The 27,625-nt window shown below is 38.2% G+C and overlaps 1 long non-coding RNA gene across 1 annotated transcript; it reads left to right on the forward strand.

The window, feature by feature from the left end:
- Positions 1–7,911: 7,911 nt before the first annotated feature.
- LOC145721422 (uncharacterized) lies at positions 7,912–27,622 on the forward strand. The gene is made up of 3 exons (XR_014145095.1): positions 7,912–8,510; positions 9,917–10,043; positions 27,501–27,622. It is a non-coding gene; the product is annotated as an uncharacterized LOC145721422 (long non-coding RNA).
- Positions 27,623–27,625: the final 3 nt, after the last annotated feature.

Here is a 27,625-nt window from a genome sequence, read left to right on the forward strand (position 1 = left end):
CCGAAGGCAGACGCTTAACCATCTGAGCCACCCAGGTGCCCCAAAACAGCTTTATTTTTAAGCAGCTTTATGCATTGAGTTTGTTCACAATATGCCATCTCTGACATTTCCCAGGTGACATTTCTTGTCCCATTCTTTCTTCATTATCTTCATGATCACATCTCTCATCTGTGATTTTTCTTAACGTTTGTCTTCGGCCTTTGAAATCACAGAGTGCAAATGGACTATCCCCATCTCCCAGACTTTCTACTATCTGAGGTGTCCCCTAAAGAAGGGGTGCTCTCGACTGTTAAAAGAGAAAGAGGATAAGCAGTAATAAAAGCAAGTGAATGGTTATTGTTCAAACTTGCCCCCCCACCCAAAATAAGCACAGTTGACAGAAAGTATTTCATTATAACATGCCAGGGCTAGCTCTCAATAATGAGAATGAAACTTTTAATTTATGAAGGTGCTTTTCAAACCAGGGTGTTTATTTCTAGAAATCCTTTTTCTCAAATCAGCTGATTGGACTCTTTTTATTTGGCAAAACAAAATTGGTTCCCATAAATAAAGGTATTAATATATTGGAAATTTGAGAAAGAATTAAATATATACAAAGCAAATTTAGGCTTGTTTTAGCTATCTGAAAGGAAAAAAAGAATGTGTCCCTACTTGATAACAGGTTTGGGCTAAATTAACTTCATAAGTCATGTGGTAAAAACCATTCATTAGAATTATCTAAGGCATTCAACAGGCCTTTCTATAACTTTTCAAAATTCAGGGTACATAAGAATTGTTTAGAGGTCTTGTTAAAATGCAAATTCTAATTCAGCAAGTCTTGGATGAGGCCTGAGATCCTATAGTTGTAATAAACTTCCAGGAGATTCTAATGATGCTGTTGGTAGAAGACCACACTTTGAGTTCTAAGACTTTTGGCTTTTTTTTGAACAGTGATTTAATTTGCAGTCCCTAATTGTTTTCATTTTGGTCTTTCTACTATATTTTAACCTTATAAAAAGAAATACCTTCATTTCTTTACTATGTTCCATAACTAAAACATGTTCCATTAGATTAAATTTAGATATTTATTCTTTGGGGATTTATTTATTTTTTTGTCTGCTAAACTGAAATTAAAAAAAAACCACAAATAAATGGCATAATATTCTAGAGTTAAATGATAAGAAAGATAAGCTTATCTCACCTTCTTTTACCACAGGAACCCCAGGTAAAGATAAGAGAGTTTTTTTTTTTTTTGAGATTTTATTTATTTATTTGATAGAGAGAGACACAGCGAGAGAGAGAGAGAGAGAGAGAGAGAGCACAAGTAGGGGGAGTGGGAGAGGGAGAAGCAGGGTCCCCACTGATCAGGGAGCCTGATGTGGGGCTCGATGTGAGGCTCGATCCCAGGACGCTGGGACCATGACCTGAGCCGAAGGCAGACGCTTACTGACTGAGCCACCCCGGCGCCCCAAGACAGAAGAGTTTAAATGAGACCATCAGTTGCTGGCCTGAGTAGGCTTCCTCTTCTTCTCCTGTGTCCTAACTTAAGGCAGTTTCAATGACACACGCAACATGTAACACACTTGGTCATATATTTTCCTAAATGTACTGGGTTAAAAAAAATCTCCCATTTTTCTCAGTCAAATTTTCACCAACATATTCTATTTTCCCTAAAGTAAAAAAAATTGGAACGAGGTTCAGTTTTTAGCTTCCAGTGACTAGCTAATGAGGTAAAAATGTCCATGTTCAGCAATGTTGATTAGAAATGTTTTTCTACTTGGCATTCGGTTTTCAAGAACATTTTTAACTATGACCATACTGTTAATGAATTTTTGGAAACACCTTTGGGGAATTTTCTCTCTAAAGTACTACATTCTACTGAATATTTTCAGGTCAGCGGTGGGGTAAAAGATGGAATTTAGAGAGATTAACACAGTTTAGAATTCTAAATTGCTTTAGTGTGAAGACTCTAAAAGCATCTTCATGTAGCTTTGAATAGATCTGTACTTAAAGACATAGGAAACTATTTTGTCATTAGGTTTGTGCTGATTGTTGTACATTGAGAAGAAAATATTGTAATGTGTTGATATAGTTGCCAAGAGTGACCTAGGCATTCCTTAACAAAAATGGTATTTTATAAAGAAACAAAGAAAAAAGAGACAAACCATAAAAACAGACTCTTAACTCTAGAGAACAAACTGATGGTTGCCAGAGGGGAGGTGGGGAGAGTTGGGGAAATAGGTGATGGGGATGAGGGAGGGCACTTGCTGTGATGAGTACTGGGTGTCATATGGAATCATTGGATCACTACAGTGTTCATCTGAAACTAATGTATGTTAATTATACTGGATTTTTTTTTTTTACAGATTTTATTTATTTATTTGACAGAGAGAGACACAGCGAGAGAGGGAACACAAGCAGGGGGAGTGGGAGAGGGAGAAGCAGGCTTCCCGCAGAGCAGGGAGCCCGATGCGGGGCTCGATCCCAGGACCCTGGGACCATGACCTGAGCCGAAGGCAGACGCTTAACAACTGAGCCACCCAGGCGCCCCTCTACTGGATTTTTTAATGGTGTTTTATTTATTGTCATTTCTAAACCTACCTAAACTAGATGAGCCTGGCTTTCCTGCACAGTGTTTCCTCTAGTGCCAAAGGGTACTTTTTACACTCATTATATGACTTCCCTATTTAGAACCTTTGAAGTGCTCCCCATAGCTTCATTCCAAAGTTCTCTTTGGTTAGCGCATTGTAACCCGTATTGTCCTAACCCCTGCTCACCTCCCTAGGCCTGTCTCCTGCCCTTCTCCATACATCTAGCTGTATCACTGTTCACTCTTTAGCGGAGGCATCACAGGAACTGGATTTTGCTTTCTCCAGTCACTCTCCTCAACGATCCTATGTCAGACTTCCCCAACCCACTGGATAGAAAATTCCAAAATACACATTTACTGACTTCCTTACTACTCCTGATTGTTTAAAATCTCTCCACTGTAGAAGTTAGAGCTTCTGTCTTTTACATCTCATTTACTTCCCTCCTACAGGGCCCATCACTTTTGTGGTTTAGAGACGGTCATTTACTCTTTTACTCCTCACTCACCTTAAAATGGAAAGGGGGACCTGATGGGTCTGCCTCTGGGACCGTTCCTTTGTCTCCTGTTTCTTGCCTCCAGCCCCTCCCCAGTGTGCTGGGGCAGGTAGGAGGGAGATAAACCAGGGTCTCTTCCTTATGGACCCTCTTCAGTTTTCTGCTAATGGTCACTGCTTCCCTGGCCAACAGTGACGGGTCATGGGGCCCTTCTCTTGATGAAATCCAAACGCTTAAGCCCATCAGCAGCCTCGGGGTGAGAGTGGGGGAGGGTGGGGGGGTGGGAGCTGGGGGTGGGTGGGGGCACATCTAACTTGACAATTCCCAGCTGTGAGACAGCCAGCTCCACCAGGGCCCTTTCTACCCACTTCCTGGTGGTGTTGGTGTTGGGACACCACCAGCCCCTTACTGCTCAGCTGCCCCTGCCGTCACTTGGCTCTGCTGGTCTGGCACTGGACGGCTGGCCCAAGCCATCTTCCGCAGGGTCTCATTTGTCTGCAAGCAGCACACATTCTTATGCTCACAGGCTGTTCCTTGCTTCCCGCGACACCCTCCCCGACGCCCGGACATCTTCCTCCAATCCTCCCGCGCTCGTGTTCAAGGAGGCTCAACTGGGAAAATCAGTAAGTTCATGCCCTACATACATGTCCAGGCAGGCAGTGAGATGCCAGTCTCTCTGGCCAAGCAGCTCTAATCCTTACAAAGGCTCCCTCGGAGACTCTTTGCAATGCACTTTCCTTCTGTTGGAAGCTACGGCCTATTTTTCCTTCCTTCTCCAAAGGGGAAGGAAAGGAAATTCTGTCCATATGAACACTGTGCTCCCAACTTCTCCTCACTCACCTCTCTGTTTTTCTTTTTTCTTTTTTAAAGATTTTATTTATTTATTTGACCGAGAGAGAGAGCGCGCGAGAGCAGGAACACAAGCAGGGGGAGCGGGAGAGGGAGAAACAGACTCCCCGCTGAGCAGGGAGCCCGATGCAGGGCTCCATCCAGGACTCCGGGATCATGACCTGAGCCAAAGGCAGATGCCTGAGCCACCCTCAATCCCTGATTGTCCTCATAGGCTCTAGTGGCTGATTCCAGGAGGAATGTCAGATCACATGATTCAAGTGAACCAGTGTGTCTGGGGGAGAGTCATCCTGCTTTAAGCCTCCCTACCAATCACTCTGCCCTTTTTCAGTTCAGTCTTAAAAAGTTTATCCCACAGGTTATCTTCTTAATTAATAAGTCTCAATTTTAGTACACTGTATCAATCTTTTCTGTGCATCAATGACACAGTGAATATCTCCATAAGTCCTAATCCAGCTATCTTTGATCCTGCCTTGGTTTCGGAAGACTATAGGCTCCTTAGTAAAAGGAAGTATTTCTTAATGCACTCTATATCCCCAGTATTTAATACAGAGATTATTGAACAGATTGTGAGAAATGTATGTGTGTTAAATGAATAAATGAATGAAATTCTCTAACATTTAGTTATCCCACCTCATTACATATTTAATAATTAATTAACTGCTGTTAATTATATACAAATAAAATGACCTTCATGATTTAAAAAAAAAATTTTAAAGATTTTATTTATTTATTTGACAGAGAGATACACAGGGAGAGCAGGAACACAAGCAGGGAGAGTGGGAGAGGGAGAAGCAGGCTTCCGCGGAGCAGGGAGCCCCATGCGGGGCTCCATCCCAGGATGCTGGGATCATGACCTGAGCCGAAGGCAGACACTTAACTGACTGAGCCACTGAGGCACCCCAAAGGACCTTCATGATTTTGAAAAAAATCACAGAAATATGACTTAATGATGGGTCAACTGTTCGTTGCTGAGCATTAAGGATACAAAAAATTACCAAGTATAAATTATCCTGTTTTATGGCGATCTTTTTTAACCTACTATTGTGGTTGATGGGAAAGTCTGTTCATAAAATCAGGAATGCAAAGTGATAAATCAGAACTAGCACAGGTTTTGAAATCCAAAGCCCTAGAATCAAACAAAATCTGCTAGTTATTATCTGGATAAACAGTGCACCTTTCTGAGCAGAGGTTAATAATAATTTTACCTGAAAGGGATCCTTTCAAGGGTTAAATGAAATAATGTATGTGAGACCTTTTAAAAGCTATAACATTATAGAAGTAAAGCATCATTTACTATTTCTGATATTTCAGTATCTCTAAAAACCTGGGAGTATTTTATCTTTATTTTGTAATAGTGGATGTTTTGTTGAGCATAACTCTGATGTAAATAACAGTAAATACCCTGGAGAAAAATTACTTAATGTTCTTGATTAATGCCAGTGGAAAAGTAGCTCAGTTTTGTTCCTGAAATGATGCTATTCTTTTTCTAATCAAAATGATGAATGTTGTTTCTTGTTTTCATCAGTCATACTCACAAGGCCTACTTACTTAGAGTTTTGGCCTAACAGCTTACCTTAATTTAAAGATGAACTAATGGATTACATTTTTCCCTCCTGCTGTTGGGAATAATAGACACCATCTTTCTGAATAATTGTTGAATACTCACTACTGATAGTAAGCTCTAAAGTTGTTTGATTGATTATAAAACATACTAAATTAGTCCTAAAAGTAGCTTCTAATTTGGTGAAAAACTGCAACTTCCAGTGTTCTAGGTGAAAATTGAGTACAAGTCTGTTTTAAAGGTTTTGTCTGTAAGTAAGAATGCAAAATTGGGTTTGAAATAATTAAATCTGAGAAATATTTATGACTTTCTCTCCCTTCATATAGCCTCCTCTGAAATTCCTTTCATCTGAAGAAGTGGAATGGGATGTAAGTCCTTTGAAAATTGTTTTTTAAAATGCTGAATCTTAAATTTGTATTTCAACTAGGTTGACAATCAAAGTTGTTTTAAGTGGAAATAAGATGAGTAGAATGAATAAAGATTTAATTTTTCCTACCCTAGAGAGAGCCATGTGGCTTTCCCCATATTGTAATCTATGTGATTGAAAATGCTCCTATAGAGATTTTTAAACCAGACAAGAAATGTTTTCTTTTGGGTCAGTTTTATGAGCACTATGGTAATTTCTGTGGATGTATATAAAAAACAAAGAGAAAGCAAATGAGTATTTTACTTTTCAGTGGGAGATCTTTTTTTTTTTTAAGCTATCCCTGACTGTAATTGACTAAATGTGAGAAACTGAGATGAAAAGAAAGGAGAGAATTAGAGAAAACTCTAGTAAATGTATCATTCTAGAAGAAATATCTTAAATAAGGCAATCGTTCATAATACAATGGAAGATTGACAACTGAGTTAGAATAAACCCAATTGTAATACCAAAAATGATTCAAAAATTTTTTTAAGTAGGCTCCATGCTGGGAGCTTTTTTTAAGGTAGGTTCCAATGCAGAGCTTGAACTCACAACCCTGAGATTGAGACCTGAGCTGAGATCAAGAGCTGGAGCCACCCAGGTGCCCCTCAGATATTTTTTAAGTATACCTAATGTTATTCTGGAAGGGAGCAGCTGTTTAATGTCCAATATATTAGTTTATTTTTACCTTTTTGCAAATTTAAGGACAAGCTGGGTGTGTGTGTGTTTATAACACAGATCTGGAATTTATGAGAACAATGCAATTCAAAGTAGGTTCTTTTGAAATACCATTCATAGACTATCCATTACATAAAATGTCCCAAGATGAAACTGACTTTTCCAGGCTATTACAAAGTGGTCAAATAGGGGGAAAAGCACGTCTTAAGTAAGATACTTAGATTTTTTTTTTACCATTATTTTAACAATTTGGGAGAGAAGAAAAGATTGCCATAGTTACTGTCTTGATCACACAACTGAGAAACTTCCTTTTGAATAATGGTGGCCGTGGAGTCAGCTAGTAGAAGAGTCCATGCTCTTTTCCATGGCTCATTTCTCTATAAGCATGGGATAAAAATAATATAACAGATTACACTGTTCTTAAAATTGGGAAGTGGTTGTCCAATACAAGTTTTTAAAAATATCTAATCCTCTCCTTTTTATCATCTGTAACTAATATCATTTATTCTCCCATCCTTTCTATTTTTTTTTTCTTTTTGAAGTTGGAAAGAAAAAGAACCAAGACTAATTTGAGCAATCCAAGCTACCTCCTCCTCCCTCATTTAGCATATGTCTCCTTATCACCCTGCCCTCTTCATTTCTGCATTGTTGGGGACCACTATATCCCTACCACTGGCTCTAAATCACTCTCTTTCCCCCAAACACCCACTCTCTGCCTCTATCTCTTATTTTGCTTAGTGGCAATCCTTCCATATTGGAAACCTCCCTGTTATCCTTGACACCATCTTACTCATTTTCATATTTAATTTAGTGGCTGCTTGTCTTCCCAAGCAGCTTCTGTTCTTCACTGACATCAGTCTTGGAATAGATCTTAGCGCTTAGATTTGCTCTCTTAAAGAAAATCCAGCAGTGAGATAGATTATGTCACATTTTCATGGGAAGTGTGGGGGAAAGGGGGGCTTTCATTATACAACAGAACTTATTTAAAAATCTGGTTATATATCTTTATCTTTCTCAAAATTCCGCATCACATGTTTTCCCTTGCCCCCACCTTAATCTTCTGCCCTCCCCCATGAGAGGAAATGCCCAGGTTGCTGTAGCTGTCACTACTTAGCTTGGGTCCACAAGAAGTGAGATGGGGAGGTCTGAGATGTGACCCAGCTGTAGTCTGAAACAGCCACGCCCAGCCAGCCTGCAGACCCTTGAACAAAAAAATCAACCCCGCCCCCCCGGTTAGAAATAAATGTTTGTGGTACTAGGACATGGAAATACTGGGCTGTTTTTGGCATCATCTGACTAGCACAGTACTGTGGGCTTAAAAATTGGTCTGAATGTGAGCAAGCATCAGATTAAGTAAAATGAGTAAAGTTAGAAAAACGGAAGCAGAGAGCAAGGGAAAAGAAAGATAAAACTTCCCAATGTTCTAAACATTTTACGTATTTTATCTCCTTTTGATTCTCACTGATACTATGGTGCATTTATTTTTATCTCCAACTTATACCTGAAGGGACAAAAGGATATAACCAATCCTAGCAGTAACTACCTCTTAGAAATGTGTTAGAAATGTATGTGCCTGCGGACACTGCTGGACTTCCTTATTTTATTTATGTACTCATATGTATTTTTTTTACAATTAGAACGTATTGATTTTAAAATATGTATTCCTCAATTTTAGGAATGGAAACGGGGAACCTCAGGCTGTGTGGAGTTGAGCGACTTTCCTAAGGTTACACAGACAGTAAGGAGCAGAGCCAGGATCTAATTCCACATAGTCAATCTACATCTACTTGTGCACATTCAGTTCAATTCTGCCTTTATTTTTCTATTTATTTATTTTTTAAATAGGTTTCATGCCCAGCGTGGAGCCCAATGTGGGGCTTGAACTCACGACTCCGAGACCAGGACCTGAGCTGAGATCAAGTCAGACGCTCAACCGACTGAGCCATCCAGGTGCCCCAGTTCTTCCTTTAAATCATAGCTGTAAACTGGACAGAGAGATGGATAAGCATCTGTCAATCACTTTCCTGTCCCTTGCATGACTCACCTCTTTCCCCCATCCTATCTCCAACCCCTCTTCCCATAGAAAATCTTATTTTGCCACCAAAGGTGTACTCCCCTTTACCCCCATTTGTTAAGGTGGAGAACAGCAACATCGCTCATGCTTCACATATATCAGAGAGTTTGCTAGAATCCCAGGGGCAGCTGTGCTGAGTTGTTAACTGCTCCAGCATCTGGGCTGCAGATGACCCTGCAAGGAGGTGCTGTCTGTCCATTGGAAGATTCCAGAGTTGAACAAACATGGTTTAGGGAGCTTTGTTCCAGTCATTTATTTGCTATTAAGGACCTTGACCCTGTTTCTGTTAGCAGTTCCACCATTTATAGTCCACATCTTGCTTATTAACATCTAAGAATAGAATGAGGGTATTAGCAAGACTGAGAGTGTTTTCTTATTCTACTTCCCAAGAATATATAGGGTGTGAAGATGATGAACAGAATGTATTTTCTCGTAATATCCTCCTCTGGTAAACAAACCTAGAGATTAAAACCATTCTTTCAGGCTTTCATCTCCTAACTTCAGAAAGAATTTCTGACATCCCCACCATGAAAGCAGCAAGTGTAGGCTTATCCTAATACACGAATTAAATCAGAAGCATCTGTAGAAGGAAAAAGACAGCATCTGCTAGAATATGTCACATCATCCAACATGAAATATGTGATTCCTTCTTCCATTGACAGAAGAACTAGACCCCAAAACATCACCCATCTGGTAACAATCTCCCACAAGCTTGGAGGGACCAAAGGTACAGTGATGCTAATGAAGACACTATTTATCTGCTCCTGCCACAAGACCACAGAGTACATGGAAACTAACTTACTGGATTTGTGATACTCAGAGCACTATAAGTGGGAACCAGGACTTTTGGAATTTAAATGATAAATATATCCCAGAGAAAGGCTTTTGGCTATCCAAAAGGGTTTTAGCAACCTTACAGGCTTTGGTGATTAATTATTTTAATATAGTGGTGATTGCAATCTTGGCTTGAAAGGTGCAACAGAAGAACATTTCCAAATATTTATACACATTGAGCCAAAGTTTTAGTAAAAAAAAAAAGGTGTAACTTTCCACTTGGGAGCATGGCTACATGAGCAAATTTATTTGCAACATTTTTTTGTGCATATAGTCATTTAACAATAATCTTAACAAATGATACCAAATAACTAAAGAATTCATATTTTATTTTGGAATTCAGAACCAGAATATATTACCTCCTTGCTTTTGCAATATACAATCAATCTTTGTAACAAAAAGAAAGGTTTTACAAAGAAAAACAGTACAATTGCATCTTCTCTTCCAGCATGTTCCTCATTGTTGAATAGAGCCACGTGTAGAAGGTTCTTCTTCCTAAGGAACTCTAGTGTGCTGCCAAGTTCTGCTAACCTACAGAAGGAATGAGACTGAAGAATTGGCGTGAATCCCATTTGGTATGATTTGTGTTAATAACTGACTATGAAATTTTTTTCAAAATTTTTTAAAAGATTTTATTTATTTATTAGAGAGAGAGAGAGAGAGCACAAGCAGGGGGGAGAGGGAGAAACAGGCTCCCTGGCCTGATGTGGGACTCGATCCCAGGACCCTGAGATCATGACCTGAGCCGAAGGCAGACACTTAACCAATTGAGCACCAAGGTGCCCCCTGAAAATGTTGATAATAAAGTCAAATGACTTTATGCAGATTTACCCCATATGCCAAGATACTATTCACATGAGTTCCCAGTAGTATTGACAAGGTGTTAAATGTGTTATGACAATGAAAGTAAAAGTGTGTAGTTTGATACAAATCACAAACGTTTTTCGTGTAATTATTTTGAAGGATAATATGTGAATTGGGTCATATTTCTCTCAGCAATATCACAAGATGAGAAGCACAGATGTATAGAGTTCTACAGATAAACAAAATTTCCCGGTGATGGAAATTGAGAAACTTCTTAAATTAAAGAATAAAAAAAAAAGAACTTTTCTCTCACTCTGAGGAGTGTACATTAATTGCTAATTAATGGAGAAGAAACAAAGTTTCAAATATGCTATTAACTGTCTATCTAAGCCTTGTATTTTATACAGGTATTCAGTGTAAGAATTTGTGTTATCTTTTTATTCCTTTGTTTATAGTGACCCAGTAAATAACATCTTATGCACATGTGTAGAGCTAATTTATAGAACTAATTTTATAATTTAGATTGACATAATGTCAATGCCTTAGAAGCTTGTTGACTCTCCTTTCCCTTTTTTTTTTTGAAAGAGAGCGAGAGAGAGGGAGAGAGAGAATCTTAAGCAGGCTCCACACCCAACACAGAGCCTCATGCGAGGCTTGATCTCACAACCCTGAGATCATGACCTGAGCTGAAATCAAGAGTAGGATGCTTAACTGACTGAGCCACCCAGGCACCCCTCTTTTTACCTTTTTTTACTAATAGTTCAAATTAATGAAATGCCTATTCTTAGGAAATATGTGTATATTTAATTCATACGATTTAATGCAATATTCTCTAAAGCTAAAATTTTTTTAAATTACCTATTAATTTTAGTATCTATTGAAAGAAGAGAAGTTTGGGGGAGAGCATATATAGAAGGGTATATTCAAAATCTTCAATTACTTAGAGACATTTCAAGATGATTTGCACTTAGACCTGCCCTGCACATATCCCATGAAATAGGTCCAGGACCAATATAGTATATCAATAATAAGTATATCATGGTATATTTAAAGGAGGAAAAAATCCTAAGGGAGTGTTTCAAAGATGGAACAAAGAATTGCTTTCTAAAGGTGAAAGGAACTATTATAGCAGCTAAGCAGTCACTCAACAGAGATGTTGCCGAAAACCTGTAATTTCCCCCCTTATGGGGAATTTGGTGTGAAGGGTAGTGATTTGTCAAGGCCTAGGAAGCTAGCAGACTCAAATAGACTCCAGAATTTGGGTCCACTGCATCCTTCTGAAGTTGAAGTCCACATTACATTTATGCCTTCTGAGAAGTGATCCCCTGTGTTAAATTATTTAGAAATGTCACTGATTATGACCTCTCCCAGAAGGCTCAGCTAAGAGTATACATCACCTTCAAACTTCAGTGTAGAATGGAACTCAGATAAAACAAATTGTCATCTATCTGCAGCCTAATAAAATTAATGAGGTCATGAAGTGGCAATCTTTTGATAATTGATAAGGAATACTGAACAAAAGGGAGCTGGACTAGGACAGATACATCAGGGTTTATTCAACACTGTATAAAGGAGAGAAAGAATATCTCAAGTTTTGCTAGACATCAAGCTCATTTAAGGGGAACGCATATCGAAGCTCAAGTATAGGACTGTAGACTGTACAAACTGACCTCTGAGTAGGCAGATTTTTAAAGGCATTCTCTCTGGAGAGATGGATCAGAATAAGGTGCCCAGCTCAGGGGTGGCTGTCTGACTGGGAGCAGCTTGGTGAACAGAGCACAGGTCAAATTTCAGGCCCTAACTGTCCCTTGTCCCAGTACCTTTGGATGTCATACAAATTGCACATCAACATATGGTGGCCTATGTTGAGTAGATTAATGAGCAAATGAATAAATAAGTAAAAAAAAGGTATATATACAGGGCATCCTATCATTTTGTTGTTTCTAGAAAGAAGAAATACGAGAATAAGTTTTAGTCTGGATAAATGAGCCCCAGAAGGCTATAGAGACCATGTTTCCCTGATTAGTGAACATCAAAAAACTGTCTGATTAATTATTTGGTCTTCACTTACCCCAATTCTGGGAGCCCTGTAAAGCAAGCATAAAGCAAGCATAAGTGTATTGGTTGCTATACAGTTATAGTCCATAGATTCTAAATCAATATCTTTTTCTCTTTTTCTCTTTTCCGCGGATTTCAGGAGGGCATTGCATCTCCCATGACTACCATATTATCTTATGCACTGCAGTATTCTGTATAATGTATTAAATAAATGTAGGAAATAATTTAATCAGGCATTTAAAGATTTGGTTAATGTCAGTGAGTTCCCCCGAAGATTAAATACTTTCAAGAGGCCGAAAACAGAGTTAAAGTGTGTGTAAAACTAGCCTCTGATCAGGAGTGCCTGTGACAAGGGATTGCTACCTCGTGAGCTCTACCTGAGAACACCAGCTCATCAATCCTGCACAACTACAGGCAAATTCGTTTTATCTGGAAGTCTCACCTATCCAAACATGCAAGAGGAATTCAGGAAAAGGAAGGCAAAGGCACCCGAGTGGACAATGTCAGTGACACAAAAGCCATGAACTAAAGCTCAGGTCCATTACTCAAAATCATAACCTGCTAGGTTTCTAATCTCTCAGTGCCCGACTGCAGAAGGACCCAGTCCAAACAAAAATATAACAGCTGAAAGTGTAACCATAACAGCTGAAAGTGTAACCGTCTGAAAAGGACTAAGATCTTGAAAAATTATTTTTTTGAAATCAGGCATCATCACTCGAAAGGCATCAGGGCCATTTAATGTATAAGCAACAAGCCTAAAATATCTCCGTGGCCTATGAGAGCATATCTGCCTTGTTGGAGAAGCCTACCAACATTCTGATCATGGTGATGCACGAAAATATCACATTCTGTGCACTTGTTTCAAAAAAGCTAGAAAGTGTAATTTCTTTACAAAATGGTTCTCACGTTAGAGTAATATTTTCTTACAGCATTGGGAATATGTGTGTCTTTTGGTCATCAGTTGTCGAAATCAGTGAGGGAAGTAGTAAGTAAAAAATCTGCCACACGATGAGAAAGGAGAATGCCCCTGAGAATAACGCTTCTAGAGGTCAGGGCTAAGATTAAGATGCTGTGAACGTCTCTTCCAGTCCAGCTGGATATGGCCAGAGTCCATCCTAACAGGCTAATGTCTGTGTCATGCCAGTCGCTAGACATATTGAGTGAGTATCATCCCTTCTGCGGAGCTTGATTCCTCTCATTCAGTGTCCCTTTTGCAGATACGGACCCCCTTTTCCACACCAGCAATACTGCCGTCCTAGACTTAGCTCAAGCTTCTCAGCAGCTCTCCACACCCGGCCCAAAGTTAACAAGGGTGCAAATACCGCGCCCTGTGTGGTAACGTTGTACTAGACAGAAACGCTTTCTGTTCTGTGGGATCTGGATAGCTGATTAGCCTCCCTTTGCCCGAGCTTCCTCATTCTTTCAACAGCTTTACTGAGATATAATTTATATATCGTATGCATTAGTCAGGTTTCTCAAAAAAAAAAAAAAAAGCAACAATAGGATGTGCGTGTGTAGAAAGAGGGAGAGAGATTTATTTCAAGGAATTGGCTCATGGGACTGTAGAAGTTGGGCAAGTCCAGAATCTGCAGGGTAGGTCAACAGGCTGGAGACCCGGGGAGGACTTGCAGGTCAAGTCCAAAGGCGGTCTGCTGCCAAAATTCCTTCTTTTGATTGGGGAGGTCAGTCTTTTTCTTTTAAAGCCTTCAGCTGATGGGATGATGTCCACCCATTCTATGGAGGGTAACCTGCTTCGCTCAAAGTCTACTGATGTAAATGTTAATCTCACCTAAAAAATACCTTCACAGAAACATCCAGAATAATATTTGACCAAATATCTGGGTAACATGCCTACTTAAGTTGATACATAAGATTAACCATCACATAAAATTCACCCATTTGTGTATAATTCACTGGTTTTTAGTATATTCACAGATATGTGCAACTATCATTATGGTAAATTTTATAACAGTCTCATCACCCTCAGAAAGAAACTTCATGCCCTTTAGATACCATCCATCCACCCCCCAATTTTCCCCAGCCCCAAGCAACTACTAATCTACTTTGTGTCTCTACAGATTTGTCTATTCTGGGCATTTCATATGAATGGAATCATGTAATATCTGGCCTTTTGTGACTGGTTTCTTTCATTTAACATAATGTTTTCAAGATTCATCCGAGTTGTAGCAAGTTATCAGTACTTCATTCCTTCTAATGGCTGAATAATATTCCATTGTATAGATAGATCACATTTGTTTATCCATTGATCCACTGATGGACATTTGGGTTATTAACATTTTTGACTCTCAAGAATTATGCTGCTATAAATAAGTTTTTGTGGGGGCACCTAAGTGGCTCAGCCGGTTAAGCATCTGCCTTTGGGGGCACCTGGGTGGCTCAGTCGGTTAAGCGTCTGCCTTCGGCTCAGGTCATGATCCTGGGGTCCTGGGATCGAGCCCCGCATCAGGCTCCCTACTCAGAGGGGAGCCTGCTTCTCCCTCTCCCTCTGCCTGCCACTCCCCCTGCTTGTGCTCTCTTTCTCTATTAAATAAATAAATAAAATCTTTAAAAAAAAGGTTTTGTGTATTTTTATTTCTTTTGAACCTATACCAAGGAAAATTGTGGGTCAAATGATAACTCTATGTGTACTCATTCAAAGAACTGCCAGGCTGTTTCCCAAAGTGGCTACACCATTTTACATTCTCATGTATGAGGGTTCTGGTTTCTCCATGTCCTTGCTAATACTTACTACTTTCTGATTCTTTGATTCTAGCCATTTTTGTGGGTGTGAAGTGGTATCTCTCATTATGGTTTTGATTTGCATTTCCCTGCTGACTAATGATGCTGAGCATCTTTTCAGGTGCTTATTGGTCATTTGTGTACTTTTCTTGAAGTGTTTATTCATATCCTTTGCTCATTTTTGAGTTGAGTTGTCTTTTTATTTTAACTTATAAGAGTTCTTTATATATTCTGTATACAAGTCCCTTATCAAACATATGATTTGCAAATATTTTCTGCTATTCCACAGGTTGTTTTTTCACTTTCTTAATGGTGTCCTTTGAAGCACAAACATTTTACATTTTGATGAAATCCAAATTATCTATTTTTTTCTGTTTCTGATCATGCTTTTGGTATTATATCTATGAATCTTTTGCCAAATTATAACAATATTAAGCATTCCAACTCATGAAGATGGGATGTTTTCCCCCACTTATTTAGGTATATTTTTTAATTTTTCAACTTTTTTTTTCATTTTCAGAGTATAAGACTTGCATTTCTTTTGTTTAATTTGGTCTAAGTATTTTATTCCTTATGATGTTACTATAAATGGAATTGTTTCCTTAATTTTATTTTCAGATTGTTGCACATGAAGAAAGTTCCTTTGGGAAGAGATTAGGAGCTATCTGTTTTATGGCCTACTTCTCTCCAAGGCAAAATCTCGGAGCCAGGGCTCTGAATCTGGGGGCGGGGACAATGGCAAAATTCTCTGAGTGACGTGCTCATTTCAGTTGCTTAGTGATAGGCGGAGGAAGGGCAGTAGCTGGAGGTCTTCTCAACTTCCCTCTTCTGGCAGGGAACCACCACCTCATGAGCCCAAGCAAGGCTGACAGGGACCCAATATTCTCAATGACACGGAACTCAAAGCAGAGTCTCCATTCCATTAGCAGGGGCTAGGCAGAAGAAGGCAATTCTCATTGCATCACAACACAACATTCACCTGGAACTTGAGCTCAAGGACAAGCAGCTGGGTGCAGGATGAACTGTGCTGACATCCTGCTCCTCTCCCGAAGCAAGCCCTCCAACGGGAGGAGCCCTGTGCTCTCGGCTGCACCAATCAAGCGGGGTCTTTGCCTTGCTGAGCTGGAAGGGAGGCCGGAGGGAATGGTCTGGGTTCACATACTACAGATTCTTGTTTTTCTTACAGAATTTTATAGATTTTCTTGCATAAATGTTTATTCATTTGCTATACTCTTTTAGGACCATTTCCAGAGGCTTTCAATGGTTGTAGTTTGTATAATTTTCGGTGGGGAGTGGTCTACAAAGCTCTTCATGCTATCATGCTAGTTTCCTCATTTTTAACGTGGAGATAATAGGTTCTATTTTATGGGGTTCTTGTGAGGATTAAATTAGTTAATACATGTAATGTGCTTGGACATTGCCTGCTGCAGGGTAAGGTAGCAAGTAGTATTACCTATTAATGATTATAACTATCATTGTTTCATGGATTACCGTCATAATTACCATTGACAGTGTAGTGGTAGATTAAAAACACAGACCCTGAAGCCAGCATGCCAGCAATGTGTTCTTCTTAAATTTAATGTGTGTATTTTTTTAATGGAATAAGCACCCAACAATGTATCCTCCAAAAAAAAAAAAAAAAGCTAACACTTTGACCTGTGTGTATCTAGACAATGCTTCTTACCCAACTTTCTCCTTTGACTCAGGTAAGTATTATCTTGAGTCATACTCATATTTGTTAACAAATCAATTTAAATCATATTTGTGTGTGTGTGTGTGTATGTGTGTGTGTGTGTGTGGAGAAAGAGAGAGAGAGATAGACCAGCAACAAGACCCTTAGCCACCTAACCCCCTATGTATCCCTACATGATAATAGCAAATATTTTGGAGCATTTACTATGTTCCAGGCACAGTTCTTTGTTTATTAATTCATTCATTTCTTACAATACCCTGTGAAGTGGGTACTCCTGCAAAGCCCATATTTTTAACTCCTATGCTATATCCCATTCATATAAGATTACATGCTTATTTCTGTATTTACACTTATGCATAGAGAGATTTTCCCTGGTGTGTGAGTAGAGGTTACCTCTAGGTGGTGGGATTTTCATGATTTTCACTTTCTTCTTCCCATTTTTGAACTGTTTGCTTTTTATTTATTTATTTTTTAAACAATGAGCATCTATCATGACTAGAAAGAGCAAAATAAAAATCCTAGTGTAACTCAGCAGGCAGGAGCAAAGCAAAGCTCTTTGTGATAAGTGATGCCTAGTGACAGGGTAATTAACTTGAACCTTTGTATTAGATTATATGAACTTTGCTCTGACTTGAATGGCATGTTTTCTTACGTAGAAACCAGAAATCAGTCAAAATATATTCTACTAAGTAATTATCTTTTGTACAAAATGTGTTGGGGAGAATTCTGTGCAATGCACTTGTTTCTCTGATTTTTCAAGCCAGATCACAGTTCTGGTGCTGAAGTCATAAGCACCTACCACATTTCACCTTGCAGTTGATACCGAACATTCAAACTTAATTTCTGGAAGGAAACATTCACCCTTCTTAGGGGATTCCTTGCTCTCAATGTAACGTCAAACATCACGCTCTTCCTAAATAGCTGAAGAAGGTGAGCTCTCTAATGCTTGCTTTTATCCCTTTCAAATAAGACTGTAGTTTTATTAAACAAGATGGAAAAAGTATAGAGTACCTTCCACTTATATTTGTAAATTCCAGTTTAATTCCTTAAGTCAAAAATACTTCCTAATGCTTCTCTGGTGAGTAGGATGGCCCTGGAATAATAGTACTTGCATTAATTTTGTTTGTACTGAGTGATGAGCATAGAAATTGCCTTGTTTTACAATATTACAATTTAAATTTTTATTGCTTATTTTAATTAAAATGTACTTTATGGGGCACCTGGGTGGCTCAGTCGTTAAGTGTCTGCCTCTGTCAAATAAATAAATAAATAAATAAATAAATAAATAAATAAATCTTTTTTTTAAAAAAAGTACTTTCTTTTTTTTTTTTTTTTTAAAGATTTTATTTATTTATTTGACAGAGAGAGAGAGCGAGAGCAGGAACACAAGCAGGGGGAATGGGAGAGGGAGAAGCAGGCTTCCCGCCGAGCAGGGAGCCCGATGTGGGACTCGATCCCAGGACCCTGGGATCATGACCTGAGCCGAAGGCAGACGCCCAATGACTGAGCCACCCAGGCGCCCCAAAAAGTACTTTATTCTATATAGAGAACAAACTGATGGTTACCAAAGGGGAGGTGGGGGGTGGGGATTAAGAGTACACTCATCATGATGAGCACTGAGTAACATATAGAATTGTTGAATCACTATATTGTACACCTGAAACTAATATAACACTGTATGTGAACTATGCTAGAATTTTAAAAAACTTACTTTATTCTCAAAAAAGGGGAAAAAAAGATAAATTATTCATGTCTTCTGTATAAAAAATATACTGCTGTTCCCCCCCCCTTCTCTAGTTACTAAAAAGATAACTAAATTGTAATTTTGCTCTAGGAGAATGAGACAAAATGCTATGTAACTTCAAGTAATCTCCAAATAAGAAATAAGGTAAAACGAAAAAAATTTCAATTTTCTAATAGCTGAGCTAAAGCTACTTAAAAATATAATGACAGTTTTAAATACAATCACATCAATAAGTATTTCAGATACAAATAATTTTTCTTCATTTTTCATCCCCACCTTTATTGGCCAATCTTCTTTTTGCTAATGTGAAGAAGAACTTGAACATATTTAATTTATGTCAAAGTAAGATGCCCGTGATCCCTGCCTAAATGTAAAGGTTAAGTTGTATGAGCGCTCATATATTATTAGAATGCTGGCCCCAAGGAAAATGTTTAGATTAAGCCTAAACTGAAAAATGGAATTAATAATTTATCAGCTGCCTGTTTTAAATTTTTGAGTGATGAGGACTCTGAAATACAAACTGGGGTATAAATCCTAATATAATGTGCAAGCAATCAGGCTTTGGCAACATGACCCAGATGCATAATATGGTGCTAAAGATTTTAATCAGCCAAAAAAGAAAATATTTCTAAGAGAAAAATACTAAACAAAATTATGTGATTTTGTCCATATATTTCAGAACTGATAGACCTAGCTTTTTGATGAACTTCTTTTTCCCCAAATTTATCACTTATTATGTAAACCCACATAGTCATAAAGCTGTAGAACTAGGCCTTCAACCAAAGATTTTTTATATAAGAGTGAAAATGTTAAAAACAACTTAACTGTTCAATGCCAGAGGCTTGGCTAAATAATAAAAGATAAAAATCATATGATGCAATATTATCTCACTCTTAAAGGCATTCTATAGACATAGAAATAGTGGAAAAGTAAGTTTTAAATTATATCTAGTAAAATTACATTTTTGTTTTAAAAACAGCCATATATATGCACCAAAAAATATATAAAAGGATATACTTGAATATTGTAACCACAGTTTATTTAGGTAATTATATGTATTCTTTGTTGTCTTAATTTCTGGATTTTTCCCCCCACAATTGAATCTGTTTGCTAGGACTACTATAACAAAATATCATAAACTGGTTGGCCTAAACAACAGAAATTTGTTTTCTCACAATTCTGGAGGTCAGAAGCCTGAGATTGAGGTTTCAGCAGTTGGTTAAGGCCTTTCTTCTTGGCTTATAGATGGCTGTTTTCTCCTATTGTCTTTGCCTCTCTTCTTGGCTTATAGATGGCTGTTTTCTCCCTATTGTCTTTGCATGGTCTGTGTCCAAATTTTCTCTTCTTATAAGGATACCAGTCATATTGGATAAGTGCCCACCGAAATGATCTCATTTTAACTTAATTACCTCTTAAAGACAGTCTACAAATACTCTACAGTCACATTCCAAGGTACGAGGGTTGGAACTTTAATATATGAATTTGGGAGGTGTGGAGGGACACAATTCAGCCCATAACAAAGATGTTCATATATCACTTTTAAAGAGAAATACAGGAACTTCAATTTGACAAGATAAAGGGCCAGGCGGGGGGGGGGGGGCACGGGTGTGGGAACTGACCCTTTCTCTCAAAATTCCTACTCTAAATTCGTTAATTGGTCTTTTGTTTATAAATCAATCTATTTGGGGTTTGATTACTATGAGTCTGTCCTTCCAAATCTTGATCACCTCTGTGTAACTATTAAAGCTTAAGCCAAGATTTTGTGTAGTGATGACACCATCAGATACTGCCTAATTGTGAGGTACCACCTCAGGCAGCTGGCTAGTTCATTTGGGTTAGGTTTTGAGCTGTGACAGCTTCCTTAGCTTCTCGTTTCAGCCTCTTGTTTCCTTAGCCTCTTGTTTCAGTTTTCTTGATATATAGAAAGACTTTTAATGTTAGAGAAGCAACAATTCCAATCTGAAACATACAAAAAGCCAATAGTCATGTTTTCCAGACCACAGCAAGTAAAAGGAAAAATGAAATCAAAGAAAATTTTTCTGAAACCAATCCAGAAACATTCTTTCTCTTCCCTGGTTTCTCTTAATACTGTGCTGTCTGGACACCACTAATAGTGGAACCCTGAGAAAAAGAGGGGAAGATTCCTATAACCATAGAAATCTAGAAACTTCTGGACCATAAATCTCTCTTCTGGAAGATATTGCCTACTTTTGTTAAGAAAAAAGGTGGGAGATTGTCCAAGGAGGGGCCTCAGGAACAGCAGGGAACACAAAGAAAACTATTGGCATGGAATCTCCAGAGGGAAGAGAGTTCAGGTTGACTTGCCACGCTCAAAGAATCCTGAACCACATTTATTTGCATGTGCTCTGATACATGTTTGAAATAAAGGTCTAAAATCGTTGGTCAAAGAACATAGGTTTATATAAATTCATAAAATCCATTTTTTATTATCCATCTTTCAAAAGGGTATGGTAGTTTGAGCAAAATAAATGGGAAAATACTTTTATAATACTCCATCAAAATCTTTGTGTTTCCTCTTTTTTTTTTATTTTTAAAGATTTTATTTATTTATTTGACAGAGAGAAACACAGTGAGAGAGGGAACACAAGCAGGGGGAGTGGGAGAGGGAGAAGCAGGCTTCCCGCGGAGCAGCGATCCCAATGCGGGGCTCGATCCCAGGACCCTGGGACCATGACCTGAGCCAAAGGCAGACACTTAACGACTGAGCCACCCAGGCACCCCTGTGTTTCCTCTTTTAATGCCATATGGTAAGGCCGCTAGTATTTCCAGGTCTTCCTTTTCAGTGAGTTAACTTGTCTAAATTGTAGGTGAAGAGATGTTAGGGGTTAGGAAAAGTGATTATACCAGACTAAACCATGGCCTCTCATTAACTTCATCTATGCTTACAACATAGCTTTTTTATTCTCAGGAATAAAACGGTTTATAAAAACATATACACGTTAGCAATAGGTTTTATATCCGTGCAGATGTACATTCGTTATTTATAATACTGACTGAATTCGAATGAACTTGAGGTAACTAAAACATATTTGACAATTTAAAAACATCATGGGAGTGTGAATTCAATATTTAATAAAGTGCTCAAATTAGAAAATATTCAAGATTAAAATGTTAAATATAAATCTGCCTTCATAGAGAAATATCCACCCATGACAAAGTCACTGAATATAAACATAAAAAGAGAGCAGATATATCTAAAAGATAATTTTAATGTCTAATATCCACTTTTAATATTTCAAATGCTGCAGATCTTTGTGTGTGTGTGTAAATCTTGAAAAGCAAATCTCATAATTTGCTTTTTTTCCCACATATACACAAGGCGAGCATTTTGTTCATTGCTCTAGAGTGAGTACAGCTCTCATTTAAATGTTCCTCTCTCCCTGGTAATACATTCAATTGTTTGAATGGCTGGGGAAAAAAAAAAAACAAAAAACAACCGAACAACAATGACTGTCTCCGCTCTGACCTCCCCAGTGCCTAAGGAAGCATTTGTCATCCAAAACAGGACAGGGATCTTTGCATCTTTGGGAGTAAATTTCATTTGAAAAACTTGCACACTTTGTCAAAGCCATGCTCACAAAGCAGTTGGTGGGTGGCCACATAGACTCTTTTCTAATTGAAAAAGGAACTGGGTAACTTTGGTGCTTCTCCTAACCAGAAGCATTACTTGGCAAGGATTATGATAAGAAACAAATCACTTAAAGTTAATTGCAGCCTCATGATGACCCCAGTTAGCTGTGTAGACTAGACTCTGTAGGCTTTAGAACGACCTTTCTGTAAAGAACTGGGAAATTTGCAAATGAATAAGGAAGTAGGCCCCCGGCAGGATCAAAACGCCTTCCTGCATCTGGTGTGAAATTCTTTCCACGGTGGCAGCTAATTATTAGACCACAATAGAATTCTAATTTATGGCATATTTCTGGACTAGTATAGAATGTGCTGTGGTGGTTGAAACTGAGAGTAGCTGAGTGAGGCAACAGGGTGGCCTTAAGAATTAGTGAAATAAAAAAAGGGGAGGGGTGGGAGGGAGCGTTGGCAGGGGAAAACATGGATTGTCCAGATGCTAAGTATTGCATGTGAAAATAGTGCTGGGGAAAGTCGGGAAAGCTGAGAAAGTGAGAGGCTGAATATGAAAACAGGCTCTGAATTCTTCTGGAAAAGAAATTATTACATTAAGCTCTATCTTTTAGTCCTTGGAAAAGTCAGCAATAGAAGCACTTTTAGCCAAGGATAAAATGAGAGGCCTTTCAGTTTACTTTTTGGTGTCTGTTATATCAATGTCTAGAACATTTTTGGATGTTCGTAGAGGCACAGTACTTTACTGGGAAAGGATTTTATGATTTTAGATGTAAAGAGGACAAGATTCTGCTCCAGTTTACTCTGACAACCGTATCTTTGGTGATTTGTGTGTTTATTGCTTCCTAGCATTTGGGTGTACATTTAGGCGAGCCAGTCAGAATCCATTTCTTGTATTTCATTCACTTATCTTAAACTCATCTGAGTAGAATGTAAGTTCCACGAGAGCTGAGTTTTGTCTAATTTGTTCTTTACTCTTTACCCAACACTTAGAACAGTGCCTGATACAGAGAGGCTGCTTAACCTTTTTGTTGAGTGAATACATACAAGCATAATTCCTACGTTCAGTATAAATTGAATGGTTCTAAAGTTAGTCAACCAGTTATTATTATGCGCTCACTCTACCGACTGCAACAGATTATTTTAACTGATGCCAACCTGTAAGTGGCTTAAAATCTAATAGAGGAGACAAACTGCATACATGCCATGATTCAATCACAATTTGGTGTCAGTGGAAGGAATTGTTTGATCTACAGTCATGATATTGTAGTGTTCTGAAAACAAAGAAATGACAATATCAAGAAATGTTGGGTTGTCTGCAGAACAAATACAGCAGAAAGGTAAAAAGAGATGGAGAAGAGGCAGTGGGCGTAGCTTTTAGGAGATTCAGTGGGAGACCTCATAATATACATAGTGACTAAGAGCCTTTTCTCTGGAATCAACTGCTTTTTAAGTTCAAGCCCCATCTCATGACTCAGTAACTCTGCCTGCTCTGTGTGTCAGTTTCTTCATCCACAAGATGAAGATCATCATAATACTACCTAAGCCATAGGGTACTTAGAGAAGATTAAATGAGCTAAAATATTTGTAGGACATTTAGAACAGTGCCTGCCATGTTGTTTATACTATTATTCCATGTTAGAAATGTCACTGATCATTACCAAAGTGGTGGGGAAAGGACCCAGATTTTAAGAGTTTAGAAGAAGAGGGTAGTGAAGCTTCTCTGTGCTCATCTTTGACCTCCCCCCATAAACGACTTCCACACAGCTCCTTGAGTTATGCAAGTCTAAGGGAAACAAGGTGTGTAATACTCACTGACTAGAGCCTGCTTTGTTAGTCAACTTCTGGCAAGACTTTCAATGATACCCTCCTCCTGGAATGCATGCCTGTGTGGATTCCTCTGCCTTGAATGTGGCCTGGACCTAGTAACCACCTTCTCACAAATAGACTATGACAACAACAGTAGGATGTCACTTCTGTGATGAGTTTTCAGAAGACTATGACTTCCATCTTGCAAGCTCTGTTGCACTGAAGCTCTCCCCAGCCCTCTTATCCTGCCACTGGCTGTGTGAGACAAGATGCCATGTTGGGAGGTGCTCTGTGGAGAGGCCCATGTGGCAGGAAGCTGGAGGCCTCCAGCCAACCATGTGTGAGGAACTACGGCTCCGGTCCAACAGCCTAGAAGAAACTGAATCCTGCCAACAACCAGGTGAGTGAACTGGGACACAAATACCTCCAGTGGAGACTGAAGAGAACAGCAGTCTTGTGAGAGACCCAGAGTTGGGGGATCCGGCTAAGCCATGCCTGATTTCTGACTTACAGAAACTGGGAGGTAATAGATAAACACTGCAATTTGAATCCACTACATTTTGGAGTCATTTGTTGATCCCTAATGTACGACTAGGAGAAATGCATTTTATATTGCAACTTAGCATGCACGTGCGCACATGCAGACACTGGTACGCACACTCACATAACTAAAACAAGACTCTCTTAAAAATATTTATCCTTACCGGGCGCCTGGGTGGCTCAGTTGGTTAAGCGACTGCCTTTGGCTCAGGTCATGATCCTGGAGTCCCAGGATCGAGTCCCGCATCGGGCTCCCTGCTCGGCGGGGAGTCTGCTTCTCCCTCTGACCCTCTCCCCTCTCATGCTCTCTCTATCTCATTCTCTTTCTCAAATAAATAAATAAAATCTTTAAAAAAAAATATTTATCCTTACCATGTATAATATAATATAGCTCACAAATTGGTTGTGACAAAATTTGGAAAACATTGGTTAAGAATGTTGCCCCTGAGATTCATCAAGATGTTAAAAATAGAACTACCTTATGATTCAGCAATTGTACTACTGGGTATTTACCCGAAGAATACAGGAACACTCATTCAAAGGGATACATGCACCCTGATGTTTATAGCAGCATTATCTACAATAGCCAAGGTATGAAAACAGCCCAAGTGTCCACTGATAGATGAATGGATAAAGATGTGGGGTGTGTGTGTGTGTGTGTGTGTGTGTGTAATGGAATATTACTCAGCCATAAAAAAGAATGAAATCTTGCCATTTGCAACAACATGGATGGATCTAGAGAGTGTAATGCGAAGCAAAATAAGTCATTAGAGAAAGACAAAGCCCATATGATTTCACTCATGTGAAATTTAAGAAGCAAAACAAATGAACACAGGGGGAAAAACAGTGAGAGAGGCAAACCAAGAAACAGATTCTTAACTCTAGAGAACAAACTGATGGTTAGCAGGGGGGAGGTGGGTGGGGATGGGATAGATAAATAGATGATGGGGATTAAGGAGTGAACTTGTGATGAGCCAGGGCGATGTATGAAAGTGTTGAACCACTATACACATGAAACTAATATAACACTGTGTTAACTAACTGGAATTAAAATAAAAACTTAAGAAAAAACCAAATAGATGTATACTCAAGTTGGGGAGATAAACTGATACACATACCACTATTAAAGGGTTAACAAACAATAGTAAGATGTAATATATACTCAGAACATTCTTTAGTAATCTGTGAGGTCATTATCAACTTGATTTTTAAAGTTCGGCATATCAAATAAATAGACATTAAAATAGATGGAAAAAAAGAGAATATTGTTCCTGGAATGAAATTTCCTCAGTTGATGATTCAATTCTACCACTTAGTAGTTGGGTAACCCTGGCAAAGTTACAGAGCCTTACTGTACATCAGTTTCCTAGTCTAGAAAATGAGAAAAGTAATAGAATACAGGATGGTCTTGAAAGATTAGATCAAAGAACATGTGCAAAGCTTTTGTTACAGAACTTCACAAAGAAAAAAGCTAGCCAGTCTTAGCTAATATTTTTTTATTGTAATGAAACTTTCCTAGATATTCCCTTATTCCTGGGATAGAATTGGTAATTCTATCCACTCGTATGGCCTGCTGAAAACAATTACCATAGCATCTTTTACATTCTATTATAATTATTTTCTATCTATCATTTTATCTCCCACACCCACTCCATTCCTACTAAGTGATGAGCTTGTGCGGAGAACGTAGAATTTCTAGTTATTCTTTTCTCTAATATTTGCACAATCTTGACACAGCATAAGCATTCAGTAGCTATTGAATTGTAAGTGAATTAGCAATAAAGGAATAAATGCTTACCATCACAAGATAGCCCATTCAGTTTTGAACATCTGTATTTAGTAAAAAGTTGTACCTTACAGCAAGTTAAGACATGCATTCTGTAAATTCATTTTCCTGTCAAATTTGGCTCTTTATAAGTCTATTTCCTTTCTCATAACAGTTCTATATTCTCTCAATTTTCAAATAGAAACACTGTCAAATGGGAGAATAGGATTTATAATTCCAAATCATCTCTTAGCAAAAATCTCCCAAATTTTTCAATAATTCCTGACCATGTTCCCTGTCATTCTTTTCTAGATGTATCACATTTTGCTAGTGTTTCTATTAGAATCTGATATCCATATCAGGGCAGATAGGGCAGGCAAATATGACCTATAACTTTCATTCTCCTGGTCTTACATTACCGTTACACCAGTGTGTTTCAAATTATTTTGGACTTCTCTAATAAAAATGTAATGCTCATTCTTATAAAAATATTCATTTTATACATACTCAATTATTTTTTTAAATGTAGGTTCACATTTTCTTAATTCTTAATTTATGTCTTGCTGTTTACATCTTTAGAAAACTTTTAGAATCCTGATTTTCTCATACTGAATTAACCAGATTTCTAAGTTTCATATCATTGAAATATGTAGAGAACATGCCTTCTAAGCTGTAGTAAAGTAACTGACAAATTTGTTGAATAAGATTGGGCAAAATCATGTCTCTGGACACTGCAGGGTAGGTTGATATTCAGCTCTATTAATCCACACTCTGGCTAGAATTCAATCAGGACAAATTATTTTATAGTTAATTATATCATACATGTCCCAAAAGTCATTATGAGAATTGTTTTGATTTAATCTGGTTATTCTAAGGCTATAGCATGACCATAGAACTTCTATTTTTCTACCTGTGTGGTCAGGCTATTAAAAAGGAAATGAGTTCTCTGTGACATAGCCTGTTCTTAGTGAACTTAGGCTGAATTCTAGGCCTTACCTTTTACAAGAGAAGGAAAACAATTTATAATCCATATGTGAATTTTAAGGAGGACTGAAATGAAAGCTTAATGGTCTGCATTTTGGGGAAGTATTTTTATGCTCTTTCTAACTACTGGAAGAATACTTCCTATAGTCTAGTAACTACTACCTCTTTTTTTTATAATTCTGCAGAGATAGGACAGGAGGGAACGTGTAAATTCTTTCTAATAATCTCATGTAAGAATGTCACTCAGCTAAGTTATTTTTGTTTATTCACTTAATTTATTGATATCAAATATCTTTCAGATAACAACTTCCACTTTCAGGTACAGTGGAGTTGTTTTAGAGAAGAACAATGTTCCTGCCACGAACAACTCAAGAAACAAGATGGTATATGGTATATGACATATATGTGATCTCAGAGAGAAAGA

The sequence above is a fragment of the Leptonychotes weddellii genome, chromosome 5 (assembly GCF_054177405.1).
Source record: "Leptonychotes weddellii isolate Sample4059 chromosome 5, ASM5417740v2, whole genome shotgun sequence".
In the NCBI taxonomy this organism is placed as follows: Eukaryota; Metazoa; Chordata; class Mammalia; order Carnivora; family Phocidae; genus Leptonychotes; species Leptonychotes weddellii.